At 42.3% G+C, this 25,885-nt stretch overlaps 1 protein-coding gene and 1 long non-coding RNA gene across 3 annotated transcripts in view; both read right to left on the reverse strand.

The window, feature by feature from the left end:
- F830045P16Rik (RIKEN cDNA F830045P16 gene) overlaps positions 1-25,885 on the reverse strand; it is a 78,806-nt gene that overhangs the window by 33,685 nt on the left and 19,236 nt on the right. The gene's annotated exons all lie outside the window — the stretch shown is intronic.
- Gm14040 (predicted gene 14040) lies at positions 1,638-24,326 on the reverse strand. Its single transcript, NR_166423.1, has 3 exons — positions 24,271-24,326; positions 23,512-23,674; positions 1,638-2,566 (listed from the first exon to the last, which is right to left on the reverse strand). It is a non-coding gene; the product is annotated as a predicted gene 14040 (long non-coding RNA).

Genomic DNA, 25,885 nt, shown 5'->3' on the forward strand with positions numbered 1-25,885 from the left:
AAGACATCTAGCCTCATGAACTGAATAACTGCCAGGTTCTTGGACATTGCCTCAGGAGATAGCCTTTGTTGGGCTAGCTGGACCACAGCCTATAGGCCACTATATATATATACATATACACACACATATATATACATACATATATATACATATATACACATTATATATATATATATATATATATATATATATATATATATATACTGAAACTGTTCAGGGAAGCAGAGCAAAGTCTGTAATGGGGGTCCTTAGTCCGTGCTTTTCTGAAGTAAGAAACAGCAGAGTCTGAAACAATTGCTGTGGTTCCCAGTCTTCTGTGTACCCAGGCAACACTGGCATATTGCTAGGAGTCAGGAATGGCGATCCACGATTCCTCTCAGAGCATCCACTCACTGGGCATAAAAGGGAAGACATAGCCCAGGACAGGGGGTGGGACCTGATGTGATTCTGAGTGCAGAGGGGCTGGGAGAGAGAAGGCCTTCTTCAGGAGATTTAGGTGCCCCTCTTTACTAACTCTGAAGGCCTTCCCTGGCAGCGATCTGTGATGAAGAAACAGTCTTCTCTTGTCCGAACTGTTTTATTTGATGGAGGATATGAATGCACACACCATACTCAGGGTGAGCCAGGGATTGAATACCTTTTGTTGGAAGGGATACCCAGGAAGGGAAGCTCATTGCCTGAAGGCTCAAGGCATATCTTGATACCTCATTAGCATGGAGAACTCCAGGGTTTTTATGCTATGTGACTGATTGCCACGGCCCTCAATGGGGTGGCATGGATATATGTTCCAGAACAGGTAGAGGCAGGCAGGGAGCGGCCTCACTCCTACCATTCTCAATTCTGAGATTCATGGGGTCTGAGCTCACTCAACCTTACCAGTTCTTCTGTCTGGTAGTATGGTCCACTTGCCCCACACTGAGTTCCTTGTCAAAGTCAGAGGAGTCATGATTACAATTAGATGTTATATGGCTCCATGTTTATAAGTATTTATCCAATGACTACTTACAAAATGTATAACTTTCAAAATTCATAAATAATATCATAATATATTCTGGATGAATATCACAAATAAAAATTGAAAACATTAGTTACATTTTATAAATGTATTGTTAATAAATATTTAAGAGACATTTAAGAGAAAGTCAAAATTCTGCAGGGTCAACACTTCTGAAAATCAAAATATGTGCTTAAGGTTCCACATTGTTTGCCAAAGTTGTACTACATTTTTCAGTGGTAGCATTTGAACACATTTTTTTCTTAATGCACAATTACTAAGTCAAGTCAACCATGTAAAACCATAAAGTTAAGCTCTAACTATTCAAACTAAGCTCCAATCCTTGTGTTAGGTGTGAAAACTCAGCGGGACCCATGGTGGATATGCTGGCTTGCTTTGGAATCCATCCCTCTATACTAACTGTGGCAGAGATGATTTCCTGGGCTCAACACAACAGAATGAAGCCAGCCTCTTGCAACTGGGAATGTGTTCCTGATTTGTCAACATCATGTAAACCGACCATCTGAAGTGACCAAGCTTTGATGCTGGAAGACCAGTAAGACAGGAGGATCATGCTAGAGCTACCCTGGGAACTAACCAGGCTGTGCAGAGTGGAAACTTGAGGATTTGACTACCAAAAGAAGCAAGTAGATTATTTGTTTTATTTTCTTATCTATTATACCCCTTGACATTATATACATTTGTTCTAATATTTGCTGTAGACCTGACTGCTACAGCCCCGCTATGGCAGAAAATTTCTGTTGCCTCCCAGACAAGTGGTAGTTAGGAAATTTTCATGTTGTTTTTTGTTTTGTTTTATTTTTATTCTCCTAATAGTTTTTGATTGCTTTTTCTAGAAGACTTTTTAAACAGATAAAAATACACATACATACATACAATTTTTAACATTCTTTTATCTATTTTTGCTATTAATGACTGAGTTCCCTAAGCCAGTCAAAATATCTTTTGATTTATGTATAACTATAGGGCTTTTAAGAACAGAGCCTGACAAACTATGTGCTAACCTTGCTTGAGAAGGATGTACACACACGCACATGCACACGCACATGCACACGCACATACACACACACACACACACACACACATGCTGAGACACACCAAAGAATTCTTCCATCCAACACTTGAAGACTCTTGCTTACTTGCCTGTATTAGAAGCCCTGTCCAGGTATGTTGGTACAGTTATATTTCAGGTATCTGGATACCACCTGAGATAGTAGATGGTGCTCTTAGCCCTCTTTGCCTGGCTAGTCCTACGTCAACTTTACACAAGGTAGAGTTATCTGAAAGAGGGAATCTCAACTGAGAAAATCCCTCCAATGAGAAAGGGGAAGCCTGAAAGACATTTTCTTAATTATTGATTGATGTAGGAGGGGTCCAGGTCATTGTGGGTGTGGCCACCCTTAGCTGGTGATCCAGGGATCTTTAGGAAAGCAGGCTGAACAAGCCACTGGGAGCAAGCCAGTAAGCAGCAATCTTCTATGGTCTCTGCATCAACTCCTGGCTCCAGGATTCTGCCTCGACTTTCTTCAGCAGTATAGTATGGCTTTCGAGCTGTAAGATGAAATAAGCCCTTTTGGTCATGGTGTTTAGTCACAGCAATGGAAAACCTAGTTAAAATAGACCCTGAAAGGGAGTTGAACATCACAATGGTAAAAGAGTCTAAGAAGCTGATGGAAAGCACACACAACAGGCTGGGCCGCACCCTTGTGGTGTATCACTGTGTCTGCTCTGCAGCCATGTTTCTCACCTCTACCCTCTGTACTATAAATGGTCTGTGGATAATTGCTCTGCTTAAGGAAAATGTGTGCTTATAGAGGAATTTAGCAAGCTCTACTAAACAAGCTTAATATAACCAATCAAAATATGTCACTCTGCGTTGCTATGTGGGGGTGAGGAAGCAGGCAAGGGGACAGAAGTGGCATAAAATGCTCTGCTTAACTGAATGAAGCTCTCTCCTGGGATTGATGTTGCCTAGGCCTGCTGCATCCATGCAATAAAGTTGCTTCCTAGCTTCCAGCCTTGCATCTCTTCTCTTGGTCATTTCCTACATCACCGTGGTTCCAGGAAATGTCACACAAGACCATGAAAGCTGAAAGACTCTACAGATTACATCATTTGAAATGGAATGGAGGCCAGGGGGAAGAGTTAGCCAGAAGCTCAGGAGAGCACAGGTGAAAAACAGTCCTAATCCAGAGAGAGCCATCAGCATAGCTGAGCGCAAGATCCTGTGTAAATTCTCAAAGACTCAACTATTATCTGTCATGTATGGTCAAAATCCTCGGCCACGAATCTCTGCAGGCAGCTTTACAATAACCTGTGTGATCCAGATCAGCTGAGATGTGTCTTGCCTTTATTTGTGAATGGGTTGATTTAGCCCTCCCCTTTGCCTGAACAGTAACTAGAACTGGAAGTGGCAAATGGAAGGAAGATACAAAGTGCTAGGTCATTCCCTTTCATAGCCCATGAGCAAGGAAGCCCAGAGAAGCCTGGCTCGATCCCCAGTACACTTCTCTCCACATGGTACCCTTCACGGTTTCACTCCCCATCATTAGGGATGACTCTAAGCCATGCATTACTCTCCCCTGTGCCACAGACACATGTCCAGTTACCCACTTAATTGCATTTGTGTGTCACAGACATGTCACATCTTACCCATCCAAGCCTCACTCTTGATCATGGCTCAAGCATGATCCCCCTCTTCAGGAAACATCAGTGATTCTATGGTTACATGATAGAGGTCAGTACCTAGAAGCTGTCTCTGCCTGCTTTCCTTGTCTCCCACTCCAAAATCTCTTCCCCAGTATTTCCTTGGCCAAAAGGTTCCATTGGCTCCATCTTACCAACATAGAGTCTAACTTCTTCTTACCATGTTCTGAGCTACCGATACACCATCTGGAATGACCCAATATTACCTACTGTCTTGGTACTCTGTATGAGCACATCTGTGTGTACATGGAAGGTGTCCTGGAACACTGAAAACTTCTCATACTGAATTTTCTCCTCCACTTATCACTAAGAATTGGATCCCTCTATTGCAGAATTGACCCGTTTACTCTGTCTGAACAGGTATAACCCTGATTCTTTGCCTCACCGAGGGTCCTCCTGTGAGCAGTGTCTAACTTCCATAGGAAGCCATCTTTTATTAGCTGGGCACTGCCTTGGGTTCTGCCACAAATCATACTTAATGAGTAAGAGAGTTACATCTTCCAGACTCCAGCAAGGCTTGGCCACTGTGGAGACTCCTCATGGATGACATTTTACCACTGACTTATGCAACACAGATCCATTACTGCTTTTTGGAAGGTATGCTGTAGCACCCAGTAGGCAGCCACAGCCTCACTTCAGATCGAGAGGTTTTGAACAAAAAAGAGCCCTAGTTCTCCAATCACTTTCAGAGAATGGCAAAAAGCTACATTCAAAGAACCCTGATGATAATGAATATGCTAATATGATTTCTACCGGGTCCCTACACACTTTCAAAGAAATGCCTTTGACCTTCCACATGGATTCAAAGCTTCCATTGAAGTCCGAGGGGGGTTTGGGTTTAAATAACATGAAAGTTTTTTACATAAATGGATACAACAAGGGAGTTGTGAATTAAAAGTGAATTTCACATTGTCCCCAAAAGCTCTGACCTTGAATGAGACACACAGGTCCTAATTGGTTGCCAGTGGACCTTCTGGCCAGACAGCTGTTACCTTTGGGTAGAGTGAGCCAGGAATCTTGTTAAGTGAGTGTCCTCTTCGCATGACAAGTGAGCTCTGGAAAGGTGGGTTCCAATGCCAGCCCTGTCACTTATAACCTGGGTGGGCTGGTTGAGCTCAGCTTGCTCATGTCTAAGAGGATTAGTGATTTCCTTGCAATCTGTATTCAAGAGGGGCTAGGCATCCAACCAATCACAACACATCAAAGGTATGGAGAACCGCCCCACCCCCACCCCTCCTGACCTCCCATTTTCAGCCCCTCCCCCTTTCCTTCTGCACATACTGAGGAGGTGCCCAGGGAAGGGTTCTGGCAGACCTGAGCATGACAGGCACAGACTCAAGCATGACAGATATGGCAAACATTGTCCTTCCCCCTTTGCTAAACCATTAGATTATCTTCCTAAAGCCACCAAGGTCTAGACCTTTATTTGGCCGCTTCCCCCTCCTGAGACTTATCACTAAGGTCCAACAATCAAGATATAAAGGTCCATCCAGCAATCAAAATTCATCATTTTGACTAACCCAACTAAAATACCCAACCAGAACTTAGCCAACATGTCAACTTAGCTCATTCTAACATACCTCCCCTTTCCCCCTCTTAAAATCAACACCTGCAAAGCTTTTTGCTGCTGTGTTTGCCTGATTCGGATTCAGCCAACTTGTCTCTTTGCCTTGCTGATTAAAGGATCTCTTTGCATTTGGTTTGTGCTTTGGAAATTAAGTGTTTGGGTGTGGTCTGTGTGTAATCCAGGGTTCAGAGTGGAGTTCTCACAGTGAGAGGGTCCCTTCACCCAGGATTCAGCTGTGAACAAACCAGGTGAATGGGAGTTGCCATATCAGCTGGAGGACCTGGAGCTAAACCAGGAGTAACCAAGAATCTCTAAGAGATATAAGTTTGTGAGGAGAAGTGAAGAGAACACAGCTTTTACCCCATGCAGACATGAATTCTAACCCCACCTCGCCATTCCCTGGATGTAAGTCCTAGGAAAGTGCTTTGTATGTCGTTACTCTTATATGTTCAAGGAGACCTATACCGGCCACTCTTCCAGTCACTGAGCAAAAGTTGATGAAACTGTAGCCCATGTCTAACACTGTTCTGAATGCTGTAAAATCCATGATGAATAGAACAGACAACAGTCCTTGCCCTTGGAAGTTTAAATTCTCAGAAGAGAAACAGACACTAAACAGCACAGTCCTCCCTTGGTAACCACGGGGGCCTGGCTCTAGGATCCTTAATATAGAAATCCCTGGGAGAGCAAGTCACTTATGTAAAATGGCCTAGTATATGTATAATCTACACTCTCCCATCTCCTTTAAATCATCTCTAGATTTATTACACTGATTGATAATAATAACTAGTAACAATAAGTGGTTGCTACACTGTTTAGGGAATAACGACAAGAAAACTATAAGATTTCACTTTGTTCTAATTTTTGTTGCTGTTGGTTTTGGGTTTTGAGACAGAATTTCTCTGTGTAGCCCTGACTGTGCTGGAACTCACTTTGTAGACAAGGCTGGCTTCGAACTCACAGAGCCTCTGCCTCTGAAGTGTTAGAATTAAGGGTGTGTACCATCATGCCTGGCTGCATTGTTCTTTTTTTTTTTTTGAGACAAGGTCTTGTGATGTAACCCAGGTTGAACTTGAACTCTCTCTTTGGTCTTGTACTCCTAGTGATCCTCCTACCTCAGCCTCTGGAGTAATCAGATTACAGGAACAAGGCACCATAACCAGCTCCAGAATGAGAGGGCTTGTTTTCAAAATCATTATCCCATTATCATGATGGGTTGGTTGAATCCATGGATGTGGAAACTAGAGATATATAAAGCACTGACATTAAAAAATATAAAAGATGAAGCAAGGGAGGGGAGTCAGGAATGATGGGGCAGGGAGCAAAATGGTGGGAAAGTTTAGGTTAGGTGGTCAAGGAAGGCCATGGAGGAGTTAGTCATGTGGGCTTTGGAGGAAAGACATTCCCCAACCAGAGCAAAGAGAGAGCACAACGCTTCTGTCCTGGGGCTGGGCCTGGCCTCAGGAAGGATCAAAGACTCAAGGGCACACAGCGGAAGCAGCAGATACCTGCCCAGCTTTGTGCATGGGCTCAGCAGGGTACAGCTTTTACCTGTGGCATTTAAAATGATATCAGGGTTCTGGCAGGCTCTGTGGCCACTCTTCATTTCTTTTCTTCTTTTCTGAGTGACAACAAGCAAGGCTAAGCCACCTCAGGTCCCTAACCAGTAGGACTCTGTGCCTCCAACCCCAGAGCAGACAGAGCCAACGGGACTACGTAATGAGTGTAGTGGTACAGTCAGGGAGAGGGTGAGTACTGAGTGAGCACTGTATCTTGTACTTCTCTCCTCCTTTACAGTCTCACAAATTAGATGCCTTGGAAATGCTGTGCCCAGTGCCAAGTTGGACCTTCATCTTGAGTGGAAGATAACATGTGCTAAACAGCTCTGTCTCTTTTAAGATGAGGTACTTAGTTAAATTACCTGGCTCTGGTATGGGTAGGCGGAGCTAAGTGGGAAAAGGTAGGGCAAAATATGGCTTATTCTCTCCCAAACGGAACCAACCTCCTCTCTCCCAGGATCCTTTCATATACCCATCGAGTCCACCAACCTGGTCCTTACCAAGCCATAGTCTCTCAATCGACCCCCCTTCCCTTTATTCACCCCTCCCTATGTCCTTCCAAGGACCCCGCTCAAACACAAACAGCTCCTGCATGAGACCTTCTCCAATGCTGCCAAAAACAAAGAATCGCCTCACACGGGCTCTTGCAGAACTTTACGCATCACCTGACTGGAACATTCATACCATTCCCTTCCAGTTTTGTGAAGCCTGATGTTTTCATGATGTCCTTGTAGCTGAAAACCATTGTTTAACTCATTCTTTAAAAAACAGTTTTGAATAATTCTCTAAGAATTTCATACAGTGTATCTTGATCATATTCATCCCTCTCTCCTAACTTCCCCCAGGTCCTCTCAATCTCCCTGTCCATCCAACTTTGTGTTCACTTCCCAACCCCCATCAAGTCCAGTTTGTGTTGGTCACCCACTCATTTGCCCCACCGTGTGGCCAATGCATCAGGTGTCATATGCCATTAAAGAAAACGGACTGAACAAAGAATTCTCACCTGAGGAATACCGAATGGCAGAGAAGCACTTGAAAAAATGTTCAACATCCTTAATCATCAGGGAAATGCAAATCAAAACAACCCTGAGATTCCACCTCACACCAGTCAGAATGGCTAAGATCAAAAATTCAGGTGACAGCAGATGCTGGCGTGGATGTGGAGAAAGAGGAACACTCCTCCATTGTTGGTGGGAGTCCAGGCTTGTACAACCACTCTGGAAATCAGTCTGGCGGTTCCTCAGAAAACTGGACATAGTACTACCGGAGGATCCAGCAATACCTCTCCTGGGCATATATCCAGAAGATGCCCCAACAGGTAAGAAGGACACATGCTCCACTATGTTCATAGCAGCCTTATTTATAATAGCCAGAAGCTGGAAAGAACCTAGATGCCCCTCAACAGAGGAATGGATACAGAAAATGTGGTACATCTATACAATGGAGTACTACTCAGCTATTAAAAAGAATGAATTTATGAAATTCCTAGCCAAATGGATGGACCTGGAGGGCATCATCCTGAGTGAGGTAACACATTCACAAAGAAACTCACACAATATGTATTCACTGATAAGTGGATATTAGCCCCAAACCTAGGATACCCAAGATATAAGATATAATTTGCTAAACACATGAAACTCAAGAAGAATGAAGACTGAAGTGTGGACACTATGCCCCTCCTTAGATTTGGGAACAAAACACCCATGAAAGGAGTTACAGAGACAAAGTTTGGAGCTGAGATGAAAGGATGGACCATGTAGAGACTGCCATATCCAGGGATCCACCCCATAATCAGCATCCAAACGCTGACACCATTGCATACACTAGGAAGATTTTATTGAAAGGACCCAGATGTAGCTGTCTCTTGTGAGACTATGCCGGGGCCTAGCAAACACAGAAGTGGATGCTCACAGTCAGCTAATGGATGGATCATAGGGCTCCCAATGGAGGAGCTAGAGAAAGTACCCAAGGAGCTAAAGGGATCTGCAACCCTATAGGTGGAACAACATTATGAACTAACCAGTACCCCGGAGCTCTTGACTCTAGCTGCATATATATCAAAAGATGGCCTAGTCGGCCATCACTGGAAAGAGAGGCCCATTGGATTGCAAACTTTATATGCCCCAGTACAGGGGAACACCAGGGCCAAAAAGGGGGAGTGGGTGGGCAGGGGAGTGGGGGTGGGTGGATATGGGGGACTTTTGGTATAGCATTGGAAATGTAAATGAGTTAAATACCTAATAAAAAATGGAAAAAAAAAAAAAGAAAACGGACTCTACTTCTCTCAGAAGCAATCAAATGTACGTGCTTCTCAGGTAGGGGTGGCTACCTGCCCTCCTCCATAGTGGATTTTGGTTTGGTTTGAGCTTCTAGAGATCATCTGCATCCTGTCATAATCCTTTTTTAAGGCTTTGATCCAGCCTATTGGGTTTCTGACTGATGAGACTTAGCCCAGCCCCAGGAGCACCAACCTTAGGTGCCAGAGCCGGCCAGAGCACTGCCACCAGAGGGTCTCACTCCTTTCTATTTGCAGGAACTTCCTGAATGGACATGTATGAAGTTGCTGTAACTAAGCTTTCAGAGCAACACTAGACCATTTGTCTCTGAGACCTCTGCAACCCAAAGAGTGATGATCTGTGGGAGGCAAGAAGGCAGTCGGATTTAGCGCAATGTCAGGAGTCTGACCCTGACTGGTTTATTTTAGGCATATTCAAGCACAGCACAATTGGGTGAAAACTTTCCTCCTGATAATTAACTAACTTCCATGTGCACAGCAACTGGGTACATAAGTTTCTTTAAGGAACAAAGTAAGCTAAATAAAGATCGAATGTGACTAACATTGAAACTCTTTGTAAAGTGTATGCAACATCTTTCACAAAGATAGGCTCTGTCGATTGACAAAGATGTCTATGAAAAGGTCCTGGGTAAGGGTCCAGTGTGATCACACAAAAAGCACAAAGTTTATCAGGGTAGAATGCTTGTCCCTCCCCAGCCTTCTGGGGAGATAACAGGTATAGCATTCCTTCCCTTGAAGGAACAACTGTGTGTGCCAGCATTCCAGGTTCCTCTAGTACTTATGTGAGCGCAAGGCCCTCCATGCCTCCAGCATCTCTCCCCATTTTGTTTTTAAAGACAAAGTTGGGACTGTAGTAGAGGCTATGGTTGTATACATCACCTGCATGACTAGTCTAACTATTATAAACAAGCATAACAGAATTATAAGAATATCTAGCAGAGGACCAAGGAAAGAGGAAAGCCATCTAAACCAGGCAGGCACTCAAAGGTCACTTGAGAGATTGTGTTATCTCTTTATGTAGATCATTAATTTGACCATCGAAAGTATGAGAGACATATATCACATTAGAGCAGCACAAACCATGAAATTGTTGACAACCAAGATTATGACTGAACAGCAAATAATATATAGAATTTGCTCTAGTTTGTAAAATTGTGGTTCTCAATTCACCCATTTCTTGGCTAATTTCTGCCAATAGGTTTACTGTAATGTTAGTAGTTTTACTAACCATACAGGCCAGTTTTGAAATTTCTCCTTGCATTCTTGTACTAACTGCCAGTACTAGTAATAAAAAACAAAAACAAAAAACCATAAAAATAATCCCTATTATTGCAAACCAACCTCATACTGTCTCGTAATAGGGTTATGCCTTTCTGACCCCTGACAAAAGGCATTTGGATTCTATATTGACAAGCTGAGAAATAACATGTAATACAGTCAGAAAACCTAGCAGCATCATTTTGGGACTGGTAGTATTGTGTCCTTGTATTCTTCCCAAGGTCTTGACTTGATGAGTTAAAGTCTTACTGTCTCCCCAAGCCAATGCTGTCCAGATGCCCTGGAGCAGGAGCCATCTGAGACTTCATTCATTATCTGGAAAGACTTAAACATAACCCTCCACCCTGATGTTAGAAGAACAGTCGATCATTTCCATTGATGAGTATCTAGATATTTTCATTTAACAAAATTTAACAGACTGTGTTTCCTTTAGGGCAAAATGTTTTGAGGCAGCAAAAACAGCATTGTCATTTAAAATGAAAAAAGTTTAAATAAGCATGGCTAAGTGTAGCATAGTTTGGAATGATTTAGGTGGGTGTATAACACCCCCCCTTTAAAAGTGCCATTTAAGTACTTAATGGTGGTGTTCCACAATAGCTTGTCCCTTTCGATTTTAAGAAATTTCAGTAACACGATTAATATTCCATAAATTGCCAAATTTCTTAAAGCATTTGCTAATATAAGCAGGACCACTCTCAGTGTTAGGTTGGAATGGGAGTCCCGGGAAGGAAAGAGGTAAAATAAACGAATGGTGGCATCCAAAATGTTTGCACGCTTGTGAGCAGAAGCAGCAATACTATTGCAAAAAAAAATCAACTGTTGCATGAACATATTTTAAACTTCCAAATTCTGAGATACAACCAATGTTGTACAGCCAAATGGCATTAGATTTTAATCCTTGAGGATTGATTGCGCCAGCAGAGGGCAGTGAGGTGATAGAGGAGGAAGGGCAGGTTCATAGAGTATGTTGTGCTCGTTCAGGAGGTAAGGAGAATTACTTGCAATGATTTTGCATTTTGATGAAGTTCGTGAGATTTTTGAGTGGCCTGTGAAAAAGCACTAGGGGGCAAGGAGACCACAGCCCATCCTCCTGAGCATCGGTGGATGCCAACAGACTTGGAAAATTAGAAGGAGCAGGATTATGAGTTACAAAAAAAAAAAAAAAAGGTTCGTTATCATATAGATGTCTGAAGGGAAAGAAATAATTGTGGAATAACATTAGCGGTGGTCCTGGGCTTAAGTCTTGCAGTTTCTAAAAGAGAAACCGTTGGAGCACAACATGCAGAGTCAGTTACAATGTTTAATGGCTGAGAACAGTCCAGTAACCAGGGTGGGTACAGTCTTTTCGTTTGTGGAGAATGTGGAATTTGTACATAAGCACAAGTTCCTTGTCCCTCTGAAGAGTGATCTGTAAAAGCATCCAAATGGATCTCTGTGAGATTTGCTAGTTGTGATTTTAGCTAATACTCAAAGAGTGTCTTCAAAAGTAACTTAGAAGGGAGTCTTTAGGGTAATGATTATGTCTGCATCCTGAGTAACATATCAACACCACCTGCCGATCACTATCAGTGTGGAACAAATAATCAGTCTTATTTAATGGCGCAGTGACTTCTGCGGTTTCTTTACCAGTAAGTGGTTTAAGACCCGTCCTTCCCATCATTATGAAGTCTATACTTTCTTGGAAGTAAGAAGTTACAGATAATTATGACATTCATAATTTCTGTAATACCATTACCTTGTTGTTAGATAATGCCAGTAGGCAAAGATGAGGAAGGAAGGATAAATAATTGATAAGGAAGTAAGGGACTAATTCTACAAGCTACCACTTTAGTGGCAGCATTAATTAATAAGTTAATAACTCACTCTGCTTCTGGTGTTATGTATCTTACAAAGTTTGCCTGAGAGTCTCTGGAAAACAACTTTGAAGAGCAGAGCTAAATCCACAGTGCTGATAGTCAGATAAGGACCTGCCAAACTGATATGGCCCCAATTTGGTTTTTGTGTTTTGTAGTTTTCTTTCTGTCTGTTTTTGTTTTTGTTTTTGTCTTGTTTTGTTGTTGTTGATTGAGGAAACATTGTTTGGGACATTCTAAGCAAGAGGATGATGGCAAATTTGTTGATGCATAATAATATCCTAAATAATTGTAAAGTGATTACTTTTTATTTTATCTGAAACTCTGTTTAAATTTTGCTCAGTTTACTTAACACTAAAGTTAAGCTCTTATTTAAGCATTGATTAAATGAACAGGAGAGGAGAGCTTCATTCATATACTGAATGACCAATACCTTGGGAAATTTAACCAGCCCAAGATTAAGTGCTTAATGAGAACAATATTGACACATAGTGGGACTGTTTTTCATCCCTGTGGTAAAACTTTCCACTGATATTGGGTCATTGACTGTTGATTGTTTAGAAACAGACTGTGAAACGTCTCTTATTATCAGGATATAAAGGGATAGAGAAAAGGCCATCTTTTAAGTCATATATAATAATATAATGTCCTTGGGGAATCACAGTAGGAGCAAGGAGCACTTGCAGGAGGCCCCAAGTGCTCTCGTAGTAACATGTGTGCCCCTGAGATCAGGCAACAGTGGAAATTTATTATTTGCCTTTTTATGAGTTACAAAAGTAGGGGAATTCCAGTGACCAACTAAAGGTTCAATGTCCTGGTTGTAATTGTTCCTGCAATAGACGCTGGGCATGTTTTAACTTTTCCCCATAAAGGGGTCATTGATTAATCCATACTGGGTCATCAAAGACCCATTTTACTTCTAAAAGCTGTGTGGATGGCCCCTTGAGCAATAACCGCAATTAGAGGTGTTATACTTTTTTATTATAATTATCAGATGATTCGTTGTAGCAATGATAACCACTGCTTGCATTTGTTGTAATATATCTCTTCCCTATAGATAATATGAAAGTCCTGGGACAATATAAGACTTCACAGGGACACAGGGAGAATCTTAGTCCAATTTAAGACATTAGTACTTTTTAAAGAATCCTGTTGGCCTCCAACACTTGTAAACTCGGGAGGTCAGCTGTGGACGTTATGGTGTGGGGAGCCCTTGTTCTTAATAATAACTGAAAGATCTGTCCCAGTATTTATCATGCTTCTAAAGGAATAGTTGTCCATGTATGTCAACATAGGATACCCATCCTCAGATAGGTCTTGTCCATAAAGCAAGATTTAAAGGGATTTAATCCCCTTGCAATGGACCCCATTTTTCTTCCTGAGTGACTGGATATTGTTTTTGAGTCTGGTTCATCTTTGATTGGGTGAATTTTAACCTTGAGTCTGGGGTTGGGAGTTTAAAGGATTATCATCCTTGTCAAATGTGGAGTGAAGTTCCTTAGCTCAGTGTTTTCCTCTTTGACATCATGGGCAAAGGCAAGGGGCTGGATTACTAGTTTTTTTTTTTTTTTTTGCACTAAATTTTCCAGTGTCCTCTATTCTCCCATTCAAATACAGGTCCCTTCTGAAAAGCTTTTGAATAGCTGCTGCTGTGAGAAGAGCTGCCAGCATTTTGAGTGACTGGTACCCAAGTAAAAAACTCACCATGTTTTGCTGGTGCTATGGCAGCTCCACACTGATTGGTAGTTTCATCAAACTCCAGCTGCCTGATATCTACAGCTTCCCCATGAATTCTTTTCTGGCATAGTGCTCTCCTAACTTGGATAGGAAACTCAGGCCAAGGCTCATTGACCTTCTATTTTAAAATGACCAGAGGACCCACAGTTTCTCCATGATCAGGAGTAGTTCTGTGGGCTTGCAGTGCATAAAAGTGTACTTGGTCAAAATACTGGGCCAAACCATTCATCTGTGTTGGAGTATTATTGTATTAGTCCACTCCCTCGAAGCACGTCTGAACTAATAGGGGCATTATTGCTATGGTTTCTTTCTGTCTGTTCATCACATTCATCATAATATTTTGCTTTCCACATTAAGTATTGTCCTGGGGCTTAGGAAGATTTACTTGTTTATTGTCCCAAGGAGTGACAATATCCCTACTTGAATATTCCCATATCATATCAGTAAATGGAGCACGCATGCCATTGGCAGCAACAGATTTTCTGAAATTCTTTAAAAACTCAAAAGTAAATTGGTAATGTTGACACACATTTGGATCTTGAGGATTTAAAATTACAGACATCAGAGGAGCTGGTATGGTAAGAGGTTCTCTCCAATCATTTTCTTGTTGATTATGTCCCCCATCTTCTCTAAGTAGGCTCTGGAAGGGAGGCGGCATAGACAGGCTTTCTGAATCAGACTGACGAGAATGAATATTGTTTTACTTTGGATATAAATTTGGGGCATTTGAAAGGGGAGGAAGCATAAGAACCTAAATCAGTCTCAATAAACGTAGGAGCAGCAGCCCCTTGCTGAGATGTGTCCAGAGGACCTTCCTCTTGATGGTCTTCCTGGAGGGGATCCAGGCAGTGCATCACTGCAATTGAGATCAAAAAATAATTGACAGGGATTTTATCCCCTCTTCATGGTCTCTTCTCACATTAGCTCCCTACGCATTTCCAATTGGCCACATCGATGGGTCCTTGTTCAGGAAACCAAGGATTGAATTTTACGGTCACTTGTATGAAGCTTCAGAGCTTTTGCTCTGAATATTTTGCTAACAGACGTCTCAATAATGGTATAAAATGCTTTGCTCAGAAGACTGAGATGAGCCCGTATTATTTCACCCTCTCTTATGGTGAAGACTCCTCGGGTGAGAGGACTGAACTCCTGCCTTCCACTCCCACTTAAAGAAAAATTTTCTTACCTTCTCCAAATTGTGTGGTCTCTGCGACCTCCACGTCCAGCAGAGTGATGATCCGTGGGCGGCAAGAGGGCAGGTCTGTTCAGCATGACAGTAGCCGCTATTAGTTCAAACTCTGAGAATCTGACCCCCAAGTGATTTATTTTAAGCATTCTTAAGCACAGTAGAACTTGGTAAAAAAATTTCTCGGTGATAATTAGATCAATCCAGGGTGAAAAATAAAGCTTACAATAAATTTTCTTGAGGAATAAAGTAAGCTAAATGGAGATCAGACGTCTTTCTAAAGTACATGTGATACGTTCATAAGGATGGGTTCTATATTCAATGGAATAGAATTGAAGACACAGAAATGAACCCACACACCTATGGTCACTTGATCTTTGACAAGGGAGCTAAAGCCATCCAGTGGAAAAAAGACAGCATTTTCAACAAATCGTGCTGGCACAACAGAAGGTTTGCATGTAGAAGAATGGGAATTGATCCATTCTTTTTTTTTTTAAATATTTTTATTACATATTTTCCTCAATTACATTTCCAATGCTATCCCAAAAGTCCCCCATACCCTCCCCCCCCACTTCCCTACCCACCCATTCCCATTTTTTTGGCCCTGGCGTCCCCCTGTACTGGGGCATATACAGTTTACGTGTCCAATGGGCCTCTCTTTCCAGTGATGGCCGACTAGGCCATCTTTTGATACATATGCAGCTAGAGTCAAGAGCTCCGGGGTACTGGTTAGTTCATAATGTTGTTCCACCTATAGTGTTGCAGATCCCTTTAGCTCCTTGGGTACTTTCTCTAGCTCCTCCATTGGGAGCCCTGTGATCCATCCAATAGCTGACTGTGAGCATCCACTTCTGTGTTTGCTAGGCTCCGGCATAGTCTCACAAGAGACAGCTACATCTGGGTCCTTTCGATAAAATCTTGCTAGTGTATGCAATGGTGTCAGCGTTTGGAAGCTGATTATGGGGTGGATCCCTGGGTATGGCAGTCTCTAGATGGTCCATCCTTTCGTCACAGCACCAAACTTTGTCTCTGTAACTCCTTCCATGGGTGTTTTGTTCCCAATTCTAAGGAGGGGCATAGTGTCCACACTTCAGTCTTCATTCTTCTTGAGTTTCATGTGTTTAGCAAATTGTATCTTATATCTTGGGTATCCTATGTTTTAGGCTAATATCCACTTATCAGTGAGTACATATTGTGTGAGTTCCTTTGTGCTTTTTCTGCATCTAACGAGATGATCATGTGGTTTTTGTCTTTGAGTTTGTTTATATAATGGATTACATTTATGGATTTTCGTATATTAAACCATCCCTGCATCCCTGGAATAAAACCTACTTGGTCAGGATGGATGATTGCTTTAATGTGTTCTTGGATTCGGTTAGCGAGAATTTTATTAAGGATTTTTGCATCGATATTCATAAGAGAAATTGGTCTGAAGTTCTCTATCTTTGTTGGATCTTTCTGTGGCTTAGGTATCAGAGTAATTGTGGCTTCATAAAATGAGTTGGGTAGAGTACCTTCTACTTCTATTTTGTGAAATAGTTTGTGCAGAACTGGAATTAGATCTTCTTTGAAGGTCTGATAGAACTCTGCACTAAACCCATCTGGTCCTGGGCTTTTTTTGGCTGGGAGACTATTAATAACTGCCTCTATTTCCTTAAGGGATATGGGACTATTTAGATCGTTAACTTGATCCTGATTTAACTTTGGTACCTGGTATCTGTCCAGAAATTTGTCCATTTTGTCCAGGTTTTCCAGTTTTGTTGAGTATAGCCTTTTGTAGAAGGATCTGATGGTGTTTTGGATTTCTTCAGGATCCGTTGTTATGTCTCCCTTTTCATTTCTGATTTTGTTAATTAGGATTTTGTCCCTGTGCCCTCTAGTGAGTCTAGCTAAGGGTTTATCTATCTTGTTGATTTTCTCAAAAACCAACTCCTCGTTTGGTTAATTCTTTGAATAGTTCTTCTTGTCTCCACTTGGTTGATTTCACCCCTGAGTTTGATTATTTCCTGCCGTCTACTCCTCTTGGGTGAATTTTCTTCCTTTTTTTCTAGAGCTTTTAGATGCGTTGTCAAGCTGCTAGTGTGTGCTTTCTCCATTTTCTTCTTGGAGGCACTCAGAGCTATGAGTTTCCCTCTTAGAAATGCTTTCATTGTGTCCCATAGGTTTGGGTATGTTGTGGCTTCATTTTCATTAAACTCTAAAAAGTCTTTAATTTCTTTCTTTATTCCATCCTTGACCAAGGTATCATTGAGAAGAGTGTTATTGTTTCCACATGAAAGTTGGCTTTCCATTATTTATGTTGTTATTGAAGATCAGCCTTAGTCCATGGTGGTCTGATAGGATGCATGGGACAATTTCGATATTTTTGTATCTGTTGAGGCCTGTTTTATGACCAATTATATGGTCAATTTTGGAGAAGGTCCCGTGAGGTGCTGAGAAGAAGGTATATCCTTTTGTTTTAGGATAAAATGTTCTGTAGATATCTGTTAAGTCCATTTGTTTCATAACTTCTGTTAGTTTCACTATGTCCCTGTTTAGTTTCTGTTTCCACGATCTGTCTATTGATGAAAGTGGTGTGTTGAAGTCTCCCGCTATTATTGTGTGAGGTGCAATGTGTGCTTTGAGCTTTACTAAAGTTTCTTTAATGAATGTGGCTGCCCTTGCATTTGGGGCGTAGATATTCAGAATTGAGAGTTCCTCTTGGAGGATTTTACCTTTGATGAGTATGAAGTGTCCCTCCTTGTCTTTTTTGATAACTTTGTGTTGGAAGTCGATTTTATTCTATATCAGAATGGCTACTCCAGCTTGTTTCTTCAGACCATTTGCTTGGAAAATTGTTTTCCAGCCTTTCATTCTGAGGTAGTGTCTGTCTTTTTCCCTGAGATGGGTTTCCTGTAAGCAGCAGAATGTTGGGTCCTGTAGGTGTAGACAGTCTGTTAGTCTATGTCTTTTTATTGGGGAATTGAGTCCATTGATATTAAGAGATATTAAGGAAAAGTAATTGTTGCTTCCTTTTATTTTTGTTGTTAGAGCTGGCATTCTTTTCTTGTGGCAGTCTTCTTTTTGGTTCGTTGAGGGATTACTTTCTTGCTTTTTCTAGGGTGTGATTTCTGTCCTTGTATTGCTTTTTTTCTGTTATTATCCTTTGAAGGGCTGGATTCTTGGAAAGATAATGTGTGAATTTGGTTTTGTCATGGAATACTTTGGTTTCTCCATCTATGGTAATTGAGAGTTTGGCCGGGTATAGTAGCCTGGGCTGACATTTGTGATCTCTTAGTGTCTGTACAACATCTGTCCAGGCTCTTCTGGCTTTCATAGTCTCTGGTGAAAAGTCTGGTGTAATTCTGATAGGCCTGCCTTTATATGTTACTTGACCTTTCTCCCTTACTGCTTTTAATATTCTATCTTTATTTAGTGCATTTGTTGTTCTGATTATTATGTTTCGGGAGGAATTTCTTTTCTGGTCCAGTCTATTTGGAGTTCTGTAGGCTTCTTGTATGATCATGGGCATCTCTTTCTTTATGTTTGGGAAGTTTTCTTCTATTATTTTGTTGAAGATATTTGCTGGCCATTTAAGTTGAAAATCTTCATTCTCATCAACTCCTATTATCCGTAGGTTTGGTCTTCTCATTGTGTCCTGGATTTCCTGGATGTTTTGAGTTAGGATCCTTTTGCATTTTGTATTTTCTTTGACTGTTGTGTCGATGTTCTCTATGGAATCTTCTGCACCTGAGATTCTCTCTTCCATTTCTTGTATTCTGTTGCTGATGCTCGCATCTATGGTTCCAGATCTCTTTTCTAGGGTTTCTATCTCCAGCGTTGCCTTGCTTTGGGTTTTCTTTATTGTGTCTACTTCCCTTTTTAGTTCTAGTATGGTTTTGTTCATTTCCATCACCTGTTTGGATGTGTTTTCCTGTTTTTCTTTAAGGACTTCTAACTGTTTGGTTGTGTTTTCCTGTTTTTCTTTAAGGACCTGTAACTCTTTAGCAGTGCTCTCCTGTATTTCTTTAAGTGAGTTATGAAAGTCCTTCTTGATGTCCTCTACCATCATCATGAGAAATGTTTTTAAATCTGGGTCTAGATTTTCGGTTGTATTGGGGTGCCCAGGACTAGGTGGGGTGGGAGTGCTGCGTTCTGATGATAGTGAGTGGTCTTGATTTCTGTTAGTAGGATTCTTACGTTTGCCTTTCAACATCTGGTAATCTCTGAAGCTAGCTGTTATAGTTGTCTCTGGTTAGAGCTTGTTCCTCATGTGACTCTGTTAGCCTCTATAAGCAGACCTGGGAGGCTAGCTCTCTCCTTAGTTTGAGTGGGCAGAGTATTCTCTGCAGGCAAGCTCTCTTCTTGAAGGGAAGGTGCCCAGATATCTGGTGTTCAAACCTGCCTCCTGGCAGAAGTTGTGTTCCACTCACCAGAGGTCTTAGGATCCCGTGGGGAATCCTGTGTGGGCGGATGTCGGGAGACTCCGCTGGCAAGGCACCCCGGTGCTCGAGTGGAGCGGAAGGGACTTGTGCCGAATTGATTCTTATCTCCTTGTACAAAGCTCAAGTCTAAGTGGATCAAGGAACTCCACATTAAACCAGAGACACTGAAACTAGAGAAGAAAGTGGGGAAAACCCTTGAAGATATAGGCACAGATGGAAAATTCCTGAATAGAACAGCAATGGTTTGTGCTGTAAGATCGAGAATTAACAAATGGGACCTCATAAAATTGCAAAGCTTCTGTAAGGCAAAAGACACTGTCAATATGACAAAAAAGGCCACCAACAGTTTGGGAAAGGATCTTTACCTATCCTAAATCAGATAGGGGACTAATATCCAACATATATAAAGAACTCAAGAAGGTGGACTTCAGAAAATCAAACAACCCCATTAAAAAATGGGGCTCAGAACTGAACAAAGAATTCTCACCTGAGGAATACCGAATGGCAGAGAAGCACCTGAAAAAATGTTCAACATCCTTAATCATCAGGGAAATGCAAATCAAAACAACCTTGAGATTCCACCTCACACCACTCAGAATGGCTAAGATCAAAAATTCAGGTGACAGCAGATACTGGTGAGGATGTGGAGAAAGAGGAACATTCCTCCATTGTTGGTGGGATTGCAAGCTCGTAAAACCACTCTGGAAATCAGTTTGGAGGTTCCTCAGAAAATTGGACATAGTTCTACTTGGAGATCCAGCAATACCTCTCCTGGGCATATACCCAAAAGATGTTCCAACTTGTAATAAGGATACATGTTCCACTATGTTCATAGAGGCCTTATTTATAATAGCCAGAAGCTGGAAACAACCCAGATGTCCCTCAACAGAGGAATGGATACACAAAATGTGGTACATTTACACAATGGAGTACTACTTAGCTATTAAAAGCAATGAATTTATGAAATTCTAGGCAAATGAATGGATATGGAGGATATCATCCTGAGGGAGGTAACCCAATCACAAAAGAACACACATGATATGTACTCACCGATAAGTGGATATTAGCCCAGAAACTTAGAATACCCAAGATAAAATTTGCAAAACACATGAAACTCAAGAAGAAGGAAGACGAACGTGTGCATACTTCGTTCCTTCTTAGAATGGGGAACAACCATCCAGAGACTGCCCCACGTGGGGATCCATCCCATAAACAACCACTAAACCCAGACACTAGGCAGATGCCAACAAGAGCCTGCTGACAGGAGCCTGATATAGCTGTCTCCTGTGAGGGTCTGCCAGTGCCTGGCAAATACAGAAGTGGATGTTCACGGTCATTCATTGGACGGAGCACAAGGTCCCCAATGAAGGAGCCAGAGAAAGTACCCAGGGAGCTGAAGGGGTCTAAAGCCCCATAGGAGGAACATCAATATGAACTAACCAGCACCCCTAGAGATCCTTGGAACTAACCACCAATCAAAGAAAACACATGTTGCTTCTCTCTCTCTCTCTCTCTCTCTCTCTCTCTCTCTCTCTCTCTCTCTCCTTCTCTCTCCCACTCTTCTCTTTTCTTTCCTTCCTCTCTCCCTCCCCTCTTGTGCTTGCAGATCAGATGTGAATTTTTAGCTCTGCCCCAGAACCATGCTTATCTGCCTGCCACCATGCTTCCCACCATGATGGTCATGGACTGCAGTCTTCTGGAACTGTGAACCCCCAATTAAATGCTTTCTTTTATAAATTGACTTGGTCATGATGCTTTGTAACAGCAATAGAACAGTGACTAATCACTGGACCCCTAGAGTCTTTCTTAAAAGATTTCAATCTTACAGCCAGATCAAGTTAGACTAACAATCTAGCAGGGTCCCAGGAGACCCTCTGTTTCTTGACTTCTGCATTCCCATGTTCCCGCTTTAGAGGGCTTTTCCCGACTTCTTATCTACAACATGCCCTGGCCAATGACACTTCCCATTGCTTTGTGTTTATTCATTTGTTACAACTACTCATTACCAAGCACAAGCATTATTATTTTTTCTTATTTGCTTGCTGCCCATCTCCCATACACATTATATTAAAGTCAAAAACGTATGTTTTTAACTGCTAAAACAATTCTTAAAATAGCCCCGGCATGGAATAATTAGCTAAAACCAATTGTCCATTCATGCAACAAATGTTTATTGCATACATACTTCATGTAGGTCTCTTAGAGATGATCTTGTCTCAGAATAGGAGAAAGGTCTCATTTTGAAGGCCAAACACAATTGATAGCAGGTAACTGTGGCTCTGTATTAAAAAGCATTCTCAGAGATCTGAGAATCCAAACTGCGTGTGGAAAAATGATTACCAATGTCAGCCATGAGCGGACAAAGAAAGCAGACACATCTAGGGCTCCTGGTTTTATATCAAAGGAAATTGAGCTCCAGAATGAGATGGGGTACCTGGAGTTCAGACAGCATAGGAATCCCCATCATTCTGCCCGTGCCTTTTGTGGACGGAAGGCCATTAACAGGAGACCAGAGAAATGGAGCCTATTCCCAATTAAGGAATGCTCACAAGTGTGTTCCAGGAATCTCTAACTGCTAATCTTGGACAGTTGCATACCACAGAGCCAAGTGCCCTATGACCAAAAGCTTTGACCAGGATGGAACCTTAATCAGCCAAGGCTGCCCGTACTTTCATGGCCATGATTTGCACAGACTTTATTTGCATGCCAGAGTTAGAGAGCTGGAAATTATGTGTGCAGCCACTCATGCTAACACCTCAGACTGTACACCAGCCAGGCTGGGCTGTATTCCTTTGCATGCTAGGAAACTGCACACAAGTCCTAACCAAAAGTGTTCCTCTAAAATGGAGACATTGCCCTTTAATACCATATATAGGTAGGAATATAATTGATCTTCAGACTGCTGTCCTTTTGCAATATACCAAATAAGCTATTTCCCCTATTCTAGAGTAGATGGTAAATGCACTTACTGCCTGTGTCTGTCCGACCCTTCCCTGCTATCATAGAGTGTACATCCTGTTGACAATACTGTTCAGTCTCTCTTTATTAGACCGGAACTAGAGGCCACCTCTGCATGTCTTCCTCTACCCTGATTAGTCTTCAGGCTCTTACCCGTTACTGGACCTTTGAGGGGGTTAAAAGGATGTAGAAGTCCCTGGCCCTGAACCAAGACTGGAACCCAATTCTGTCTGAACTCACAAGCCAGTTATTTTTAAAAACCCAAAGAGAAAAGGAAGGAAAAAAAAAAAAAAACCCTGACTGTTGCAGTCACTGTACCAGCCAGCTGAGAGAATAGAGATTTGAAAGGAACAAAGGGTTTCCTCAAACATGCAGATCAAGGGCTTGGCTTAGGTGGAAACCAGTAACCTACCACTGTGTGCTTTATGACAGAGCCCTCTGAGGCAGCAGCCTCCTGGGTCTTGCCTCATTCCTGGCAGGGGGGATGGGGAAGCTAGGGGCATTCTCCTTCCATGCTCTGAGGTCAATAGATCTGGGCTCTAAGAACTGCAAAGTTCCTGTCACTATGGCACAAGCAACTCCAAGCCAACCTTAAGGAAGAGTCCCAGTGTCTGCCTGTTCACTCTCTCTTTATTAGACCTGGGGCTAGAACATGAATGCTCACTCTCATGTCCTTCCTCTTACCATCCCTTCCCTTTCACCCCTGACATTGCCTCTTGACTTAGGACAACCTTCAGAGCCTGGAAACAGGTGAGCTCTGGGGCTAAGATGGAAGGAAAAGGAAGAAGGAATCACTGACATTCTTGGACACAGGACCAAGCTTGATTCTGTCCCTCTGGAGTATCTCAAACCAAGTGTGGGATTCTTTGTTAAAAAGTAGAGCTACAGCAGTAATCACAATATCATTAGAAGTGTTAATGGGGAACACTTACAGCGAGCAGGAACCCTGCTGAGTACTGTGTGCAGCTTGTGCTAACCAGTGTCTCAGGACCCAAGAGAAAGGTTCCGAGAAGAGCAGCAGCCTCCACAGCCTCACACTGTGAGCCAGTGGAGTCAGGATGCTGGTCAGATGACCCTGACACTTGAATTCTCCATCTAAGACACAGAAAACATGCTGACACTTCCTCATCAGAGGGAACTGACTCACCTACTGCAGGGCCAAGCACAGGGTTGCTTTCTGCACTTGGGCCCCAGCTTCCTCATTGTTCTCAAAGGTTCCCATTCAAAATGCATAGACCTCAGAAATTCTGTCTCGGCAAAGCCCAGCGAAGCGATTTATCTCCTTTCCCGGGAGGGAGGGCAGAAGGGAGAGAAGGGAGCCCAGGAAGCCAGAACATTTCCCTTTCTCAGGGCCAGACTTGGTTTACTCAGCCCCAGCCTCCCCTTAGCCCTCAGGGACCGGCCAATCTGTTCCTATTGAACTCTCAGACTCCCGTTTTCTGCCAAAAGCTGTGCCTGATTCCCGCACTCTGGCTGTATCCTGCCCAGGTATCTACGTAGCCTTTTCCCTAGTGTATTTGCTTCAGCCCCAAGCTTCATCTGAATGGCACCCTTGTTCCTTTCACACAAAACTACAAGTCTCTTCACACCCTTCATAAGTCTCTAGCCTCGTTACCACAGGGGCTCAACTGTGCACCCTGGCTCAGCTCCACATTCCCCCCGCTTCCCTTTGAACAGGACCCAGGACAAACCAGATTTTCCACTCCAAGCTTTGTTCCTTCTTCGACTTCTCTCCTGGCCTCTTCCTTCTATTCTTTTAGCCCCCAAGCCACTCCTTCCCTATAGCACCTCCCTCCCTGCCAGTACATTGTCCACGTTGATGCGTTTCTCCTGTGCCAGTTTTGCTTTCTCGAATTCCATCATGGAAGCATCAAGTGAACACGCTCCGGAACAGGGTGAATTGACACAGAAGCCTAAGGTCTGTAACAACCAAGTGGATGTCCAGTTAAGGAACAGCCCCTTTCAGAGCAGTCGGGAAAGTTCTGTGGCATCTGTTGGGCCCGGGCCCCAGCGTTTCTGTAGTGCTGCTGCTGTATTGGACAAGAAGGCGTAGCAGTCATGCACCTGGGGTTCTCGCTGCAAACCTTACTCACAACTTACCGGCATGCTGCAAGGCCAGCTGCACGCTACTGTGTGTTCTGACTCTGATCTGTCTCAAGCAGAGACGCCCCACTGGGCTCTGTTAAGGAAAAAGGAGCAGGACACATACTAGGTCACAGATGTTTGTGGCCAAAGATTGTGGAAGGCATGCACAATATGCTCCGTGTGGCTACAGGCAGAAGCCACGCTCTTCAGTCCTGCTTTGAGTCTCATGGCGTGTGCAGTACCGAGTGTGTTCAGAAACAAGGCTTCCCTGAAGTTGTTCAAGATGCAACATGCGCAAACACCGCCTGCAACCTCAGATCCGTTCCACACTGGGCTCTGAATGATGTTTTGTTGTTACACATTCAGCAGCCTTTTCCTGTTGCCAGATTTTATTTTACACTTATTTCTGTTTATTATTTTACTATTGTTCTTTAATCTGCCAGATTTTTTTTTTTTTTTTACTTAACTACCGCATGCCATCTTAAGATCTCCCATGGGGTGAAACTTACAGTTTAAGAAGTTGGGATCTGTGTAATTCCAGTGAAAATCATAAATTTGTAATCTGACAGGCCATAGAACTACAGCTACTTATAAGTATAGGTAGAACATATTTCTATTGTTTATAGGACATGTTTTAAATGTCGACCAACTGATGATATCAGGCATGTTCAGTGTGGAATAGTTCATCAACATGGCTACCTATATAAGACCTGGGCAAGGATGTCACCAATAGACATTGTAACATGGAAGAAGGAAGGATCAGCGGCCTCAGCCTTAGACGATGAACTACAGCCAACTAAGAATTGCTGAGAGTGAGAGAAACAGCCTTCCCAGGGAAGAACACGTTAGTTGGTTATCTAATACCAAGTGGTCAGTCCTGGAAACATACGCATACAAGTAACATTATAAAAACTGATCAGCTTGCACTTCTATATTAAGATATGTATATGTGTATATGCATATATATGTTACAACAATTAAAGAAAAAGGGCAAGAGTTAGAAAGAGAGCAAGGGGTGAGAGGGGGAGTTAGAGGGAAGAAAGGGAAGGGGAAAATGATGTAACTATATTAAAACTTCAAAGATAATAATAAAAAAAGATTTCCTATATAGGAAGTTGGTCTTTCTATAAAACTATTTTCATTTAAAAGAACAAGTATGTGAGTATTAGCTATGTTTATATATTATAAAAGTACACATTAGGTTTATGGAGAGGTCTAGAT

This window comes from Mus musculus, chromosome 2 (genome assembly GCF_000001635.26).
Source record: "Mus musculus strain C57BL/6J chromosome 2, GRCm38.p6 C57BL/6J".
NCBI classification, from domain to species: Eukaryota; Metazoa; Chordata; class Mammalia; order Rodentia; family Muridae; genus Mus; species Mus musculus.